This window comes from Stegostoma tigrinum, chromosome 5 (genome assembly GCF_030684315.1).
Source record: "Stegostoma tigrinum isolate sSteTig4 chromosome 5, sSteTig4.hap1, whole genome shotgun sequence".
Classification (NCBI taxonomy): Eukaryota; Metazoa; Chordata; class Chondrichthyes; order Orectolobiformes; family Stegostomatidae; genus Stegostoma; species Stegostoma tigrinum.
In genome coordinates, this window is record NC_081358.1 from 66,541,245 (window position 1) to 66,559,265 (window position 18,021).

The following is an 18,021-nucleotide window of genomic DNA, read 5'->3' on the forward strand; positions in this document are numbered from 1 at the left end:
CGCCGCGGAGGCCTCCCGGATAATCTTCCGGTCCAGGGTCCGCTCCGTGGAGCAGGACGAGACGTGCTCGCGTTTCTTCTTTCAGAAGGTGCACAAAGAGAGCTCTGTGCTTAGCCAGCTGAAGGAGGACGACGGCTCGGTGACGTCATCTCGGCCCGACATTTTGAGGATCAGCAGATCCTTCTATGCCGGACTGTATGACACAAAGCCCACGGACAGCACGGCCTCCGAGTCGTTCCTGTCGTCTATCATGGAGGTCTTAGACGACGGCACGAGGGAGTGGCTGGACCGGCCGATATCCCTGGATGAGCTGACCAGAGCCCTCAAGTCCTTGGAGAGGAATAGGACTCCCGGAAGCGACGGCTTACCGGTCGAGCTGTATTCGGCTCTGTGGGGCCTGGTCGGCCAGGACTGCTGGAGGTGTACGATAGTGCGCTTCGGGCGGTGGAAATGGGCAAGTCCATGAGGAAGGGCATCATCACCCTCATTTACAAGAGGAAGGGGGAGAGGGAAGAAACTAAGAATTGGCGTCCCATTTCACTTTTGAACGTGGACTACAAAATCCTGGCCAAGGTCATATCCAACCGGGTCAGGTCTGTCCTGGAGTCAGTGATTCACCCTGACCAAACCTGTGCTGTGCCGGGCAGGAAGATCGCGGAGAGCCTCGCGCTCATCAGGGATACGATCGCCTACGTACAGGACAGGCGGGTGGACACCTGCCTCGTCAGCCTGGACCAGGAGAAGGCCTTCGACAGGGTCTCTCATGCTTACGTGAGGGACGTCCTCTCCAAATTGGGGTTCGGGGAGGGCATCCGCAATTTTATCCGGCTGCTCTACGCCAACGTCGTTAGCGCAGTCTCGATCAACGGGTGGGAATCAGACAGTTTTCCTGTTAGATCTGGAGTCAGGCAGGGCTGCCCGCTCCCTCCTGCCCTGTTCGTGTGCTGTGTGGAGCCCTTTGCCACCTCCATCAGGAAGGACGTGAGCCTGAAGGGCGTGACTATCCCAGGCAGTGGAGGCCTTCAGGTCAAGACCTCCCTGTACGTGGACGATGTCGCCGTCTTCTGCACCGATCGTCGGTCGGTGATTAGACTATTGGACATCTGCGGCCGGTTTGAACTGGCCTCGGATGCCAAAGTCAATAGGGGTAAGAGCGAGGTCATGTTCTTCGGGAACTGGGACGACCGCTCCTTCATCCTCTTCACCATCAGGACAGGCTAGCTGAAGGTGCTGTGTGTTTGGTTCGGTGGAGCTGGGGCGTGCACTAAGACTTGGGAGGAGCGCGTCACCAAATTGAAGCAGAAGCTGGGCAGGTGGACGCTCCGGTCCCTCTCCATCGCGGGTACGAACCTGGTTGTCAGGTGCGAGGGGCTTTTGGTACTGTTGTATGTGGCGCAGGCCTGGCCTATTCCCTGGACCTGCGCCGCTGCGGTCACCCGGGCCATCTTCCACTTCATTTGGGGGTCGAGGATGGACCGGGTCCGCAGGGACACCGTGTACAAAGACCTGGGAAATGGGGGAAAGGGCGTACCGAACGCCACCCTCGCCCTGACGGCTACCTTTGTGTGCGGCTGCATCAAGCTGTGCGTAGATCCTCAGTACGCAAACACCAAGTGTCACTGCTCACTGAGGTTCTACCTGTCCCCGGTGTTGTGAAGGATGGGCCTGGCCTCATTGCCGCGGAACGCTCCGAGTACTTGGACCGTTCCGTACCACCTGTCCTTCGTCGAGAAATTTTCGAAAGGAAACACCTTTGACCACAAGGCCGTCAGGCAGTGGTCAGCACGTAGTATCCTCGGGACCCTTCGGGAAAAGGAGAGGGTGGATCCCGTCGTGTGGTTCCCCACGCAGACTGCCAAAGTCATTTGGCAGAATGCCTCATCACCAGAACTTTCAAACAAGCACAAGGACATTGCTTGGCTGGCGGTGAGAGGGGCTCTGCCAGTGAGATCCTTTATGCATGCCCGAAATCTCTGCACAACCGCACGCTGCCCTCGAGGTGGCTGCGGGGGGGACGGGACTGTCAATCACCTCCTTCTGGAGTGTGCCTATGCGCAGGAGGTCTGGAGGGGGATGCAGTGGTATTTGTCGAGGATCGTCCCGAGCAGCTCCGTGACGCGGGACTCCGTGCTCTACGGGCTGTTTCCGGGACGCACACCGAGACCAACGTCAACTGCGCCTGGAGGACCATCAACGCGGTGAAAGACGCTCTTTGGTCTGCCCGCAACTTGCTGGTCTGCCAGCTGAAAGAACTGACCCCGACCGAGTGTTGCAGACTGGTGCACTCCAAGGTCCAGGACTACGTGCTGAGGGACGCGCTAAAGCTTGGGGCAGCCGCCGCCAAGGCGTGGTGGAGAAAGACCACCGTATGAAATCCCTCATCCAGAATGGAAAAAAGAACCCTATCTGGTAACTGGGCCCAGCTGGCGCCTTCCCCAACTGGTCAGGGGGCCAACTGGGACTGTGCGCGGTGTCGACTGCCGGGGTGTTTTCTTTGCTTTGTTTTTTTTTTGCCTTCTTTGTTTTTTTCCTTTAGTTGGTATATGTACCCCCTGGGTAACCCGGAGAGGCTTGCATGACTGGGTAGGTGTGTAATTATGTTTTATTTTTTGTACATCTTACGAATAAAGTATATTTTTTCAAATGAAAAAAACGGTGACGAAACGTCTGAAAACTTACCTTCCAGCTCAGCGAGCAAACTCACATCCAGTTCCAGGTATGGTGTTGTTCTATGCTAAGTAAAGATGATCTCAGCATTCCACTGGCAAAGATGGTAGAATTTGAATGTGATAAAAATGCGGAAGTATGATTCTAATGATGACCCCAAATGAACTGGAAAATGGCACAGTTGACTGCAGTGACCCAGGCTCAGGGAATAGGCCATAACTGTGCCACAAATAACAACACTGAGAGTGCCCTACACCTGATGACCAATTTTGTACCAGTAGTGAAGAGGCAGCGATGCTACCATTTGCTTATTTTCTGCTTCACTTTGATGATATGCTCCCCCCCATTTCTGACACCTGCCCCACCCTCTCCAAACCATTTATCCAGCATCTTTACATCGTCTGATCTGATGGTGAAGATTAAAAAGGATCAGTTGCCCATTTCCCAAAGAGCATGGCCTCCTCCTTGTTTTGATTTACCATGGCTCCCAAGGCCAGTTCAAACCGGTCGCAGATGCTCATGTGTCTGCATTCTGATAGCAGATCTGAGCAGAAAATGGTGACGCCATCCATGTCCAGCGAGATTTTGACTTGCAGGCCATGCTGCTGGGAATAGTCACCCCTCAGGCTCTCATCCTTCCGGCTGAAGTCGGCAAAAGGCTCTTTACAACACACAAACAAGGCAGGAGACAGTGGGTACCCTGCCTGAATCCAGATCAAAAGATCACTACCCTCTTCACACAGGTCTGTTCTTCTCTTTATGAAACTGCACTCTCTGCTGTCTCAAAATCACATGTCCTCCTCTCAGTCACTCTTTTTTCAACTCATGACTGTCTCCCAGATTTTCTTTCTTTCCCTTTTGTTTGGAACCTGAGTTTCAAATGAGTACAATGAAAAGTGATACCATGTTTTTATGTGTACTTCAAACTAAACATTATCATAACAATGTGTTTGTCACCTTAACTGAAATCCAAATACATAACCTTCTGCAGACTTCTGTTTATTCTCAGACAGGATGCTGGTCAGACTAATACGTTTTGAGCAGAGGGAAAAAAAGTCACCAGAAAGATTGTTCACAGCTGTTCTGTTAGTAAAATAGACATAGATTAATTTACTTGTTCAGTGTAAGCATGGCAACATGGAAGTATATAAATTGAAAATGATGGGGTGGTTTAGTGGTTAGCAAAGCTACTTTCCAAGCAGTTGAGCCAGGTTCAATCCCCAGCTATCTCAGTTATCCATTTCAGAATTTCTCAAATTGGAATACTCTTGTAGCGCAGTGGTAAGAGAACTGGATGGACTCTCCATTGTGTTATGTACAACAGAGGGCAATAGTGAGAAGTGACTAAGGATGATTCTGGGGCAAGTCAGCTTGGTCATCACAACTATGAAGGGGATCACAGACATTATGATCCAATACATTCTTGCTTTTCCTTCTATAACCAATTTCCAATATTAAACCTTTTTTAAAAATTACCAGAAAATATTCAGATTCTGTACAAGGTTCATGATTCAGTCAGCACCCCAAGTGCTGGGGAATCAACCCTGAGGACAACTGAAATCAACATGGATCGAGATTGGCTGCTGATCGATCGGTCACACTACCCACACTGCAGAAATTCAATCAAAGCAAAGAGAGAGTCAAACTCAATGACCTTGCAACAGGTACTAAAATGACCGGGAAAGAAAGTTTAAATTGGGAGGGAAAAGCCAGAGGGGAGATCTGTAATGGAACTAACCTTGCAACTGTGTGGGGAGTCAGCATTATTGCATCCCTACAGAGTAGAAACAGACCCTTTAGCCTAACAAGCCCACACCGACCTTCAGAGCATCCCATCCAGACACATCACCCTATAACCTCCTGAACACTATGGGCAATTTAGCATGGCCAATCCAAGTAGCCTGTACATCTTTGGAGGAGACACAGGGAGAATGTGCAAACTCCACACAGACAGTCACCCAAGGGGGAAATTGAACCTGGGCTCCTGGCACTGGAAGGCAGCAGTGCTAAGCACTGAATCACTGTGCCACCCCTGACCACACTGAGTACAGGAGTTGGAAGGTCATGTTGTAGCTGTACCATGACTTGGTTATGCCACTTTTGGAATACTAAGTTCAGTTCTGTTCTCCCTACCATTGGAAAGACGTTGAGAAATGTGAAAAGACTTACAAGGTTGGATTGGCTTGGTCATTCAAAACAGAAGTTACTTGTGGAGTGGTGTTTTTTTTTTCTGGCTTGAGGTCTGTGACCAGTGCTGTTCCGAAAGGATCAATGGAGTCATGGAGATGTACAGAAAAGAAACAGACCCTTCAGTCCAACTCATCCATGCCAACCAGCTATCCTAAATTAATCTACTCCCATTTGCTAGTATTTGGCCAATATTGGCCCACATAATGGCCTCAATCATTTCTATTCATGTACCCAAGCAGCTACCTTTTAAATGTTGTAATTGTACCAGCCTCCAGGAGCTACTCTAGCAGTTCATTCCATACACACACTACCCACTGTGTGAAAATGTTGCCCCTTAGGTCCCTTTTAAATCTTCCCCCTCTCACCTTAAACCTATGTCCTCTAGTTTTGGATTTCCCTATCCTGGGAAAAGATCTTGACTACTCACCCTACCCACGGCATTTATGTTTTTATAAACTTCTTTAAGTTTATCAGCCAACTTCCAAAGCGCCAGAGAAAATAATCCCCCAACCTATTCTGTCTCTCCCTGTAGCACAAACCCTCCAACCCTGGCAACATCCTTGTAAATCTTTTCACACGACCTTCCAGCTCAATGCACTGACCAACAACGGCAAGTAAGCCAAACCCCTTCTTCACTACCCTGTCTATCTGTGACTCCACTTTCAAGGAGCTATGAAGCTGCACTCCAAGGTCTCTTTGTTCGGCAACTCTCCCCAGGACAGTACCCTTAAGTATAAAGGGCCTTCCCTGATTTGCAATCTGTAGTTTATCATTTATATAAATGATTTTCATGAAAATGTTCATGGAATAATTAATAAGTTTGCAGATGACATGAAAATTAGTGGAGTTGTGTGTAGTGAGGAAGGTTGTCAAAAAATACAACAGGTTATAGATGTGTTGAAAAGTTGGGCAAGGAAATGGCAGTTAGATTTAGTCTGGACAATGCATTTTGGGAGGTCAAATACAAGAGATAGGTGTGCAGTAAATGGTTGGACCCTCAGGAGCACTGACATATAGAGGGATCTTGGAGCTTCATAGCTTCCAGTCCATAGCTTCCTGAAAATAGCAACACTAGTGGATAAGGTTTTAAAGAAGACATACACAATCTTTGCCAACATTGTTTGGGATACTGAATATAAATGTTGGCACATAATGTTTCAGCTGTATGGCACTTTCGTTCCGCTACGTTTGAAGTACTGTGTGCAGTTCTGATTGCCAAACTATAGGAAGGATGTGGAGGCTTAGGAGAGGGTGCAAATGAAGTTTACCAGAATGAAGCTGCCTGAATGAGAGTGTATCAGCCATAAGGAGAGGTTGGACAAATTTGGATTGTTTTGGCTCAGGCAACAAAAGCTGATAGAAATATATAAAATTATGAGAAGCATAGATGGAGCGGATAGTTTGGGTCTTATTCCAAGGGTAGCAATATCAAATATTGCAGAACAGAGGTTTAAGGTGAGAGGAGGAATAGTTAAAGGGGATGTGTGAGGAACGTTTTTACTTGGAGGGTGGTAGGTGCCAGGAATGCACTGCCAGTAGAACAGGTACATTTGCAAAATTTAAGACGCATTTAGATGGGCATATGAACAGGCAAAGAGTAGAGGAACATTGTCCATGTACAGGCAGATGGGACTAATTTAGAATGGGGTCTTGGACAGCACAGACGGTTGAGGTTGAGTGGCCTGTCACTGTGCTGTAGCATTCTAGATCTAAAATCTAAATCACAACTAAAATCACCGTGCTAAATGGGATACAGCAAATCTTTTATTAACCAGCACCTATGGGACCAGGAGTATGACAGTTGATCAAATATTCCACCAATCAAGAGCTCCACATAGAGTCGTAGAACTATACAGCATGGGAACAGATGGTTCAGTTCAAGTCATCCATGCCAACCAGATATCCTAAATAAGACTTTCTGAAGAAGGTCCAGACCTGAAACGTTAGCTTTCTTGCTCCTCTGATGTTGCATGGCCTGCTGTGTTCATCCAACCCTACACCTTGTTATCTCTAAATAAGTTTAGTCACATTTGCCAGTATTTGGCCCACTTCCCTCTATACACTTCCTATTCATATACCCATCAGGATACCTTTTAAATGTTATAAATTGTACCAGCCTCTACCACTTCCTCTGGCAGCTCGCTCCATGCAAACACCAACCTCTGCATGAAAATGTTGTCGCTTAGGTCCCTTTTAAATCTTTGCCTCCTCACTTTAAACATATGCCTTCTAGTTTTGGACTCCCCTACCCTGAGGAAAAGACCATAGCTATTCATCCTATCCATGCCCCTCATGTTTTTATGAACTTCAATAAGGTTACCAGTCAAACTCCCATGTTCCAGGGGAAAAAAGCACAAACCTATTCAGCCTCTCCCTACAGCTCAAACCCTCCAACCCTGGCAACATCCTTGTAAATGTTTTCTGAACCCTTTCAAGTTTCACAACATCTTCCTATAGCAGGGAGGCCAGAATTGAATGTCATATTCCAAAAATGGCCTAACCAATGCCCCGTATAACTTCAACATGACCTCCCAACTCCAATACTCAATGCACTGACCAATAAAGGCAAGCATACCAAACACCACCTTCTCTATCCTGTCTACCTGAGACTCCATTTTCAAGAAACTATGAACCTGCACTGAAAGGTCTCCTTGCTCAGCAACTGTCGCTAAGATCTTACTAGTAATTATATAAGTCTTGCTCTGATTTGCCTTTCCAAAATGTAGCGCCTCATATTTATCTGAATTAAACTCCAATTGCCACTACTTGGCCCATTGGCCGTTCTGATTAAGGTCCCATTCGCTGTCCTTTGCTGTCCACTACGCCACCAATTTTGGTGTCATCTGCAAATTTATCATACCTCCTATGTTCACGTCCCAATCGATTTCAAAACAGTGAGTAGTAGAAACATAATATGGGGGTATGCATCACTGAACTAATAATGCAACATTGCCTTAAATAAAATTTATCACTAACAGCCTTTTCACTTGAACTCTCAAGTGACTACTCTGACATTATGATAGATTGCAATATTTGAGGAGAAATTGAGTTGGGTTTGAATCAACTGTTGGCATTTTATAAGGCTATTTGATTGAACATCAAGTATATTTACATTGAAGTAAATAAATTAAAAGCCTATAATAATTGGAAAGAATAATACAGTGAACTTTGTGGTACCTGACGTATGTTATTTTTGCTGGTTTATCGAGAGTGCCAGTTAAAACAAGTTTGCTGTAGTTTGGAACTCAAAACTGGGCATCAATGAGGTTCTATCGGCTATCAGTAGCACCAGAATTGTACTCAAACATACCTATATCCTCATGACATAGAATATCCCCCACTCAATCTAAAAGTGAAGTCTCAACCTGATGATGCCACACCACAGAACTACTTGAATGCCAAACAACCAACTAGTAAATATGATTATGATAGACAGAGCTAAATAATCCCACAACCAACCAAGCAGATCTAAACTCTGTAGTGCTGCCACATCTAGTATGAGTGATGGTATACAGACAGGAGAAGGATGATTCTCCACAAATATCTGCATATTTATTCTGATTCACTGAGACACACTATTGTTTGAGCTGATAACACGCACTGCAAGGTTCACTGTAGAGATTACCACATGAAGGATTCTTCCTAACTGAAATATGCTGTGTAAAAGCCCAGGCAAAGATTTTGGACAACTGTATGAGTGATGAACTGTGAACTATTGCTGCTACTAATTTAGAAAGGCTTGCAACTTTTGTTGTGGAGTGGATTTTTGACTGGTATGATAATTTAAAATCGATAAAACCAACTCAGCAGCCCATTTTGCTAAACCCAGCTTTTATTTCCATTTAAATAAAATAATCAACAATCTTTCACCATAACGGGTTAAATTGTTATATTCATCATTTGCATTGCTTTCTCAGAGATAAAGACTTCATGTCTGTTGTAGAACCTGTAAGATTGTCTACTGCCCATGTAATGGATCCTATTCTTTACCCCAGTCTGGAATACAATCTTTCAGGCATTTGAGTCTGATCATACAATGCATACTCCTGTCCTGAAAATCTCTTTGTCCTGAGCAGAGCCTCATAAAATTTGCTGTTGTCAATTTGTAATCGGGTCATAACATAAATACTTTACCTCCAACAAGCATAAATGGTTCACTCAACATCTTTAGGCTTCTTGTGATAACGTAACATTTATAAGAACAAAGAACAAAGAAAATTACAGCACAGGAACAGGCCCTTCGGCCCTCCAAGCCTGCACCGATCGAGATCCTCTGTCTAAACTTGTCACCTATTTTCTATATTTCTGTATCCCCTTGCTCCTTGCCCATCCATGTACCTGTCCAGATACATGTTAAAAGACACCATCGTGTCTGCGTCTATCACCTCCACTGGCAACGCGTTCCAGGCACCCACCACCCTCTGTGTAAAGAACTTTCCACACACATCTCCCATAAACTTTCATCCTCTCACTTTGAACTCATGACCTCTAGTAATTGAGTCCCCCACTCTGGGGGAAAAAGCTTCTTGCTATCCACCTTGTCTATACCCCTTATGATTTTGTAGACCTCAATCACATCCCGCCCAATCTCCGTCTTTCTAATGAAAATAGTCATAATCTACTCAACCTTTCACCATAACCCTATGGGGGGTTAAATTGTTATTTTCATCACTTGAATTGCTTTCTCAGTACCCTTCTATTCCCATTCTATTCATGTATTTGTCAAGACGCACTTTAAAAGTCACTATCGTATCTGCTTCCATGACCTCCCCCAACAGCGAGTTCCAGGCACCCACCACCCGCTGTGTAAAAACATTTCCCTCTTCCTCACTTTTAAACCTTGCCCTTCACACCTTAAACCTATGTCTCCTGGTAACTGATTCTTCCAACCTGGGAAAAATCTTCTGGCTGTCCACTCTGTCTATCCCCGCCAGAATCTTGTGGATCTCTATCAGGTCACCCCTCAACCGCCGTTGTTCCAGAGAGAACAACCCAAGATTCTCCAACCTCTCTTCATAGCTAATGTCCTCCATACCAGGCAACATCCTGGTAAATCTTTTCTGTACCCTCTCCAAAGTGACCACATCCTTCAGGTAGTGTGGCAATCGGAATTGAACACAATATTCCAAATGTGTCTAACCAATTTTCTATAAAGCTGCAACATTACCTACCAATTTTTAAACTCAGTGCCCTGGCCAATGAAGGCAAGCATGCCATATGCCTTGTTGATGACCTTCTCCACCTATGTTTCCACTTGCAGTGACCTGTGCACCTGTACACGCAGATCCCTCTGCCTATCAGTACTCTTATGGGTTCTGCCATTTGCTGTATATTTTCCATCTGGATTAGCCCTTTCAAAATGCATTACCTCACATTTTTCCAGATTAAACTCCATCTGCCATCTCACTGCCCAAGTCACCAACCAATCTATGTCCAGCTGCATCCTTTGACAGCCCTCATCATTATCTGCAATTCCACCAACATTTGTGTCATCAGCAAACTTACTAGTCAGACCAGTTACATTTTCCTCCAAATAATTTATATATTACAAGTAGTAAAGGTCCTAATACTGATCTCTGAAGAACGCCACTAGTCACAGCGTTCCATTCAGAAATGCACCCTTTCACCGCTACCCTCTGTCTGCTATGACCGAGCCAGTCTTTTATCCATCTTGCAAGCTCACCTCTGACCCCGAGCGACTTTACCTACTGTATCAGCCTGCCATGAGGGACCTTGTCAAAGGCCTTACTGAAGTCTATGTAAACACCATTCACTCTCCTAACCTCATTAATCATCTTTGTCACTTCCGCAAAAAACTCAACCAAGTTAGTGAGGCACTTCCTTCACTTCACAAAACCATGTTGCCTCTCACTAATACGCCCACTGATTTCCAAGTGGGAGTAAATCCTGTCTAGAAGAATCCTCTCCAATAGTTTCCCTACCACTGACATAAGGCTCACCAGCCTATAATTACTTGGATTATCCTTGCCACCCTTCTTAAACAAAGGAACAAACGTTGCTTATTTTCCAATCCTCTGGGACCTCCCCTGTAGCCAGTGAGGATACAAAGATTTCTCTCAAGGCCTCAGCAAATTCCTCTCTGGCCTCACTCAATATTCTGGGGTATATCCCATTAGGCCCTGGGGACTTGTCTACCTTAATGTTTTTCAAGACCCCCAATACAATGTCTCTTTTGATTTCAACATGACCAACACACCCTTCCCAGGCACGTTATCCACCAAGTCCTTCTCTATCGTGAATACTGACACAAAGTACTCATTTAATATTTCACCCATTTCCTCTGGCTCCACACATAAATTCCCTTCCATGCCCTTGAAGGGGCCAATCATCTGCCTGACTACTCTCTTGCTTTTTATATATGTATCAAAAGCCTTGGGATTTTCCTTAATCCTGTTGGCAAATTACTTTTCATGACCCCTTTTAGCCTCATCATGCCCCCTTTAACTGGATACTTAAAATATATGTTAAAGATTTGAAAAAAAGACCTATACTTGGACTCATAGCTTCAAAGAATAGATTAAATAAACTGAAGTAGCCTTACCTGTGTGCATATTGTTCCAACTAAATTAATGATCTTGCCTTTTTAGAATACGCTTGACTTGAATTCCATTTGTTCCGAAAAGCATTGATTTTTCTCACTTTGACATACCTTCCTAATTTCTTCCATATCCATTATAGTATGAACATATGCACAACATATGTGACAATAAATTAAAGTGACTCAGGACTGTTTTTATCATGAGTGCTAATTTCCTCTGCCTCCAACTACATTTTTGCACCTCTGTAATTAGTTCAGGAAGTTCTCCATCCAGCATATGTGTTATATCCATTGTCAACATCATCAAAAGAGGTGTGAATATTTTTAGAATATTCACATTTCTGCTTCCTTAAGAAAAAACCCCAGCAATTTCCTTTCATCTTATTCCTATTCATTTTTTAGCCCCAAAACAGAATCTTTAAAAGATGCTTTATAGTACTTTTGTGTGAACAATTAATTCTTGACTCAAATATACTGGCCATGTTTATATTTACAATTTTCCATTAAAAATCTTGCTCCCAGTTTAGTTGACACTTGAAACTTTTCAACAGCAAACTTGAGTTTCACCTGCTATCTAAGTATTCAACCACAGTACTTCTGTCATCTCTGGGAAAACTGCCTTCTTCTGCTTGCATCTCTGCTTCCAATCTATACATTCATCAAAAAAGGTATACATTTCTTCTCTTTCTACTTTGCTGACCTTCCACCCTCAATATATAACTCAACCAGGTCTCAGCTCTACCATACTAAGTCCAGGCTAGTTGGCAGGAGAGAGAGAAGGGGCCATAAAAGCTCATAGTTAACCATCATGCCATCTCACTCCAATAAGATTTTACCAGTGGCAGACTAGGGACTAGACAGCTCACTTGTGTGGACAATGATAGCCCTGTGCCTAACAGAGGCACTCCTTGCAAATAGCAAACACCGCTTCAACTTTTGAATACCCCATTACTGACACTTCCAATCACTGCCCTCTTCCAGTTTGACTTCAGAGGCAATCCTTGTTGGGGAGTGACTGCAGTTCCAGTTGTGACCATTGCTTTTGGTGATGCTGCTGGGAATGGGAACTCAAGAGCTTCCTTTCCTCTGACTGCCTAGAGTTTTTGGAATTGCAATATTCTTTGATATTGGAGTAGAATCCATGATCTTGGATATTAACGGCTTGATGTAAACTCAGGGTGTAACTTCTTGACCCAGTGAAGGCATGCTCGGCTGTAACTTTTCAAGAGAAACAACCTCCTGAATAACTCTGGCCTGTGGTGTAAAACTCCTTTACTTTTTGCCTTGCCAAATTCCACTGCCTTTATCTTGGTAATTCTTGGCAATAAGGAAGACAGTGGGAATTCATCTTGGTAATTGCTGGGGATAAGAAAGTCTCAACTTTTAAATCCCTACCTGTTATCATAGAATCCCTACAGTGTGGAAACAGGCCCTTCGGCCCAGCAAGTCCACACCGACCCTTGGAGCATCCCACCTAAGCTACACATCCCTGAACACTACAGGCAATTTAGCATGGCCAATTCACCTATCCTGCACATCTTTGGACTGTGGAAGGAAATTGGAGTACCCGGAGGAAACCCACGCAGACATGGGGAGAAGGGGCAAACTCCACATAGGTAGTCATTCGAGGATGGAATCAAACCCAGGTCCCAGGCACTGTGAGGCAGCAGTCCTAAACACTGAATCACTGTGCCACTGATTTGTGCCTTGTACATAATGTGCAGGCTTTGGGAGGCAGAAGGTGAGTTATTTGCTGCTAGTCTCTGACCTGCTCTTGTAGTCACTGTGTTTATGTGGTGAATCCAGTTGAGTTTCCCCAAGAAGGTCGATACTGGGGATTTCTACAATGGTAATTTCACTGCATGGTCTCTATACTTCCAATGATAATATTTCTTATTTCCTATTTGAAACACTGTAAAGCTGGTCTTACAATCTCAACATCATACCCTCTGGAACTCTTTCCTTAAGCATCTCTACTCCATACAGTAATAAATCTTACAAATACATGATCATCAATCAAACATGCCTCCTCCTCTCCATTCACTTGCTGGGATTGTTCACTGTGATGAGAACACAAAGAGGCTGCAAATAATTCAGGCAGGTTTAGGTAAAATCAACAAAGTGCCAGTTTATAGGGAATTATGATGCTTTTCACTTTGGTAGTTAGAACAGAACAGTGAAACATTTGCTAAAAGGAAAACTTTTAGATGTCAATGTTCAGGGAGAAGAGGAAGGGTTTATACAAGGAACTCAAAAAAACATGAAGGTAAAGCAAGTAATTGGGAAGGCAAATGAACACATTTGAGATTATTGGAAGAGAACTGGAATACAAGAACAAAGAAATCTTGCCGCAATTTTATAGGCCTATTGGCCGGAGGCTGTACAACAAACATTCACTAGGTTGGTTCTTGGGACGAGGATTGGCCAATAATAAGTTAATCAAATAGACCTATGTACTGTGATAATGGGAACTGCAGATGCTGGAGAATCCAAGATAATAAAATGTGAGGCTGGATGAACACAGCAGGCCTAGCAGCATCTCAGGAGCACAAAAGCTGACTTTTTGGGCTTAGACGCTTCATCAGAGGGGGGATGGGGTGAGGGTTCTGGAATAAATAGGGAGAGAGGGAGAGGTGGACCGAAGATGAAGAGAAAAGAAGATAGGTGGAGAGGAGAGTATTGGTGGGGAGGTAGGGAGGGGATAGGTCAGTCCAGGGAAGATGGACAGGTCAAGGAGGTGGGATGAGGTTAGTAGTGTGAGATTAGAAATGTTGTTTCTGCAGAAATAGGGGACAGGGGTCTTGCAAAAGAAAATTATTATAGTCATGCAAAGCAGCCGTTAGCACGGCTAGAAAATGCTGCTTCCGCAGATAGGGATGTGCTAAAGATAAGGAGGTAGTAGCAGGAGCTTATTTCTGCAGACCTGACGACTTGCACGCATAGCATGGCTAGCGCTCTGTAGGAGAACCAAATAAGGATTGTAATAAACAAGGGGGACGGGGTCTTAGGCCAGCAGAAAAGGGAACAATAAACAAGGGCGGCGCAATAGGATAGAAAATGATAGGATGAGATTAGACCAATGAGACTAGGGAGGTGTGATTTCACAACTTGTAAACTGTATAAGAATGTTTAACATGCTTTGTAGGGTGTGCCTGTCTAGCAGACACCCTTTCTTGCAAGGCCATACAGAATAAAATTGTCTTGTTTCCAAGGCTTTGTCTCAGGCTGAATTTGTGAGCAGGGACTGTTTCTCACAATTTGGGGGCTCGTCCAGAATCCGACACTCCAACCGCTCGACATTCTTGGGACGACGGGGAAGGCGCGCCTCGCCGATTTCGGCGATCTCCAACTCCCTTGTTTGTCGTTTGCAGTTTGGGTGGTGCGATCCGGACTGGGAGACCCTGGAAACAAGACGGGTAGACGCGGCGGGTCCGGTCGGGTAACTCTTGTGCACAGGACCCGGGTCAGGAAAGGTCTTAAAGATCTGACCGGGTGACCGGGGGAACACTGCAGGTATTGCCGGGGGGACGTACAGGAAGTACGGGGACTGGGCAACCGGGGGAGCAGCTGTATTCGCTGCGGTGTCGCTGCGGGGGCGTACGGAAAGTACGGGGAAGAGTTATAATGACCAGGTAACTCCGTGCACGGACCAAGGTAAGAAAACTGACATTTACGTAATGCCTTGGTGGTCAGGGACGTACGGGAAATACGGGGACTGGGCGACCGGGGGAGCAGCTGTATTTGCTGCGGTGTCGCTGCGGGGGCGCATGGAAAGTACTGGGAATTAGTATATACATGGCCAGACCAGCCAGTATATACGTGGCCAGACCAGCCAGTATATAAGTCAAGTAAGGTGTCTGCCTGATTCTAGCACCCAGCCTTAGACTGGTTGTTAAGAGGGGAAATCCCCCACGCGAAGGTCAGGACCCTAAAGTGGGTGCGGAAGAAGGCGACACTGAATCTCGATAAGATTAATTAAATTATCAACAATGGGGGGCAAGGGGAGTTGCCCAAGAAAAGATCGATCTATAAATAACGTTAAAGTGGAATATATTCTGCCAGACAGTCCTTTGGGGAGAATGTTGAGTAATTGGGAATCCAGCTCCCGGACGTGGGAGAAAGATAAGACCACAATGATAAATTATTGCTGTTTTGTTTGGACTGGAGAAAGTATTAAGGTACCTAATTTTTTTTGGCCCAAATATGGGTCTGATGAGGATTGGTTGTGTCAAGAATTAAATATATATGTCAATCGAAAAGAACCATTTAGTTAACAAGAGTCAGACTATGCGGCTTGTTGGATAGGTGACGTAAAGGTAAAACTATATCCTATGACTACTGAAAGATCAGGGAGAGGAAAAACAGGAAAAAGCACAATGGAATCCCCTAACATATTTGCTGCCTCCCTACAGGCAGCCTACAGCCACAGAACAAAACTCAGTACCCGAGAAAGAGCCAGACTCTGAGGTAGAAAACGGGGAACCTAGGGGGCCAACAATTACATGGTCCGTCACACGTAAAGGAGGGGCAGAAACAAAGGAAGAGGAAAAATTATACCCTTTAAGGGAGGTCCCGGTTGGGGATGGTGAAATTGGGTACGTGAACGCTCCCTTAACCAGTAGTGAAGTCAGAATCTTTAAAAAAAAAGAAATGAAATGTTTAATAGAGGATCCGGACGGACTGGCCGAGCAGTTAGATCAATTCCTAGGACCCAATTTATATACCTGGGGAGAAATGATGGCAATTCTAGGAACCCTATTTTCGGGGGAAGAATGAGGTATGATTAGGAGGGCGGCCTTACAGGAGTGGGCAAAAAAAGGCACCCAGCGGGACTAAACGTAGTCCTGGCAGATCAGAAATTCCCGAATGCCGATCCTAACTGGGATAATAATAGAACAAACAATAGAGCATCAATGCGGGATCTGAGGGAGATGGTAATATTGGGAATTAAAGAAGCAACACCTAAGTCGCAAAATTTTGCTAAAGCCTTTGAGGTACGACAGGAGAAGGATGAAGCTCCTTCTACATTTCTTCAAAGGCTCAAGGAGGCCACAAGGAAGTATTCGGGGATGGATCCCGATGATCCGGTAGCTCAGGGACTCTTAAAGGTCCAGTTCGTAACTAAATCATGGCCGGACATACAAAAGAAATTACAGAAAATAGAGGGATGGAGTGAGAGACAGATGGAGGAATTACTACGCGAAGCGCAGAAGGTGTATGTAAAAAGGGAGGACGAGAAGCAGAAACAAAAAGCAAAAATGATGGTTGCCGCCATTAAAGAAGTAACAAAGAAAGAAAGAGTTGAACAGAGAACATGGAGGCAGAAAGAGAGACAAAGAGGAGAGATAGATAGTAGACACGGGAGACAAAAGGTAGGATGTTACCATTGTGGAAGAGTGGGTCATTTTAGGCGGGAATGCCCGGAGTTAACACGGGAAAGGGAAATGGTCTCCCTAATGGCCCTTGATGAGGATTAGGGGAGTCAGGGGTTCCTTCCTCCTAAGGCCCACCGGGAACCCTTGATAAACTTAAAGGTGGGACCTGAAGAGGAGGAGGCAGTATTCTTGGTGGACACTGGTGCGGCGCGGTCATCCCGAAGTTTTATACCTACTAGTGTTAAATTGACTAACGATTATCTCAGGGTTTCGGGTGTAAAAGGCAAAGGATTCTCAGTGCCTATTTTTGAGCCAAACCTAATTAGAAACGGTGATAAGGAAGTGACAGGACAATTACTATACATTCCCGACATTGGGAGTAATTTACTGAGTAGGGATTTGATTATATTGCTGGGCTAAAGATGGGGTAAAAGATAGAGAGGTAGCTGTAACAATGGCTATGTTAATGCCCAGGGAACAACAACAAATCAGCCCTGATGTGTGGGCGAGAGCTGATAACGCAGGGCACCTAACTATTACCCCGTTGGTAATCACACTGACTCGAAAAGATGAGACAGTTCGGGTTAGACAATACCCTATATCCTCTCTCTTTCTTATGAAATGATGTTTGGATTACCTTTCTTGGGTGGAAAAGGGGAATTACCAACTGTAGAGTTCAATGATAAGTTTTTAAAGAACTATACTGTGGCGCTCGGTTCTTCTTTGTCTGCCCTTAGAAAGAAGGGTCTGTTGACCCAGACACCTCCACTTGAGTTCGCAGTACATCGGAAACGACCGGGTGATTGGGTCCTGATCAAAACCTGGAAAGATACTAAACTGCACCCAAGCTGGGAGGGACCGTTCCTAACCCTCCTGACTACTGAAACAGCCGTCCGAACTGCTGAAAAAGGGTGGGGTCATCACACTCGTGTCAAGGGTCCGGTGGATGCTCCTTCCCCTCCGGCAGAGTGGCAAGTTTATCCTACAGACAACCCTCTGAAGGTCAAGCTGAGTAAAAAGAATGAACTGAACTGATATGAAAGACTATCAAGTATTGGTTAGAAATTTTGTATTGTAAGCGTTGCGCGAACTCACGCCTCCCGGGTATTTAAAGTGTTAGAGAATAGACAGATAGGGGTTGGGAAGCTGAAATGAGCAGGCAGCTTGATGTTATGATAATATTGGCGCTAGTTGCCCAGGGGGTTGGGAAGAATCAGTTTACCGTGTTAT

At 45.1% G+C, this 18,021-nt stretch overlaps 1 long non-coding RNA gene across 1 annotated transcript in view; it reads left to right on the forward strand.

Moving 5' to 3' along the window:
- Window positions 1-14,590: 14,590 nt before the first annotated feature.
- Window positions 14,591-18,021, forward strand: part of LOC125451710 (uncharacterized) — a 37,918-nt gene continuing 34,487 nt past the window's right edge. Inside the window, exon 1 of the long non-coding RNA XR_007247360.2 lies at window positions 14,591-15,070. This is a non-coding gene — a long non-coding RNA (uncharacterized LOC125451710). The remainder of the gene's footprint in view (window positions 15,071-18,021) is intronic.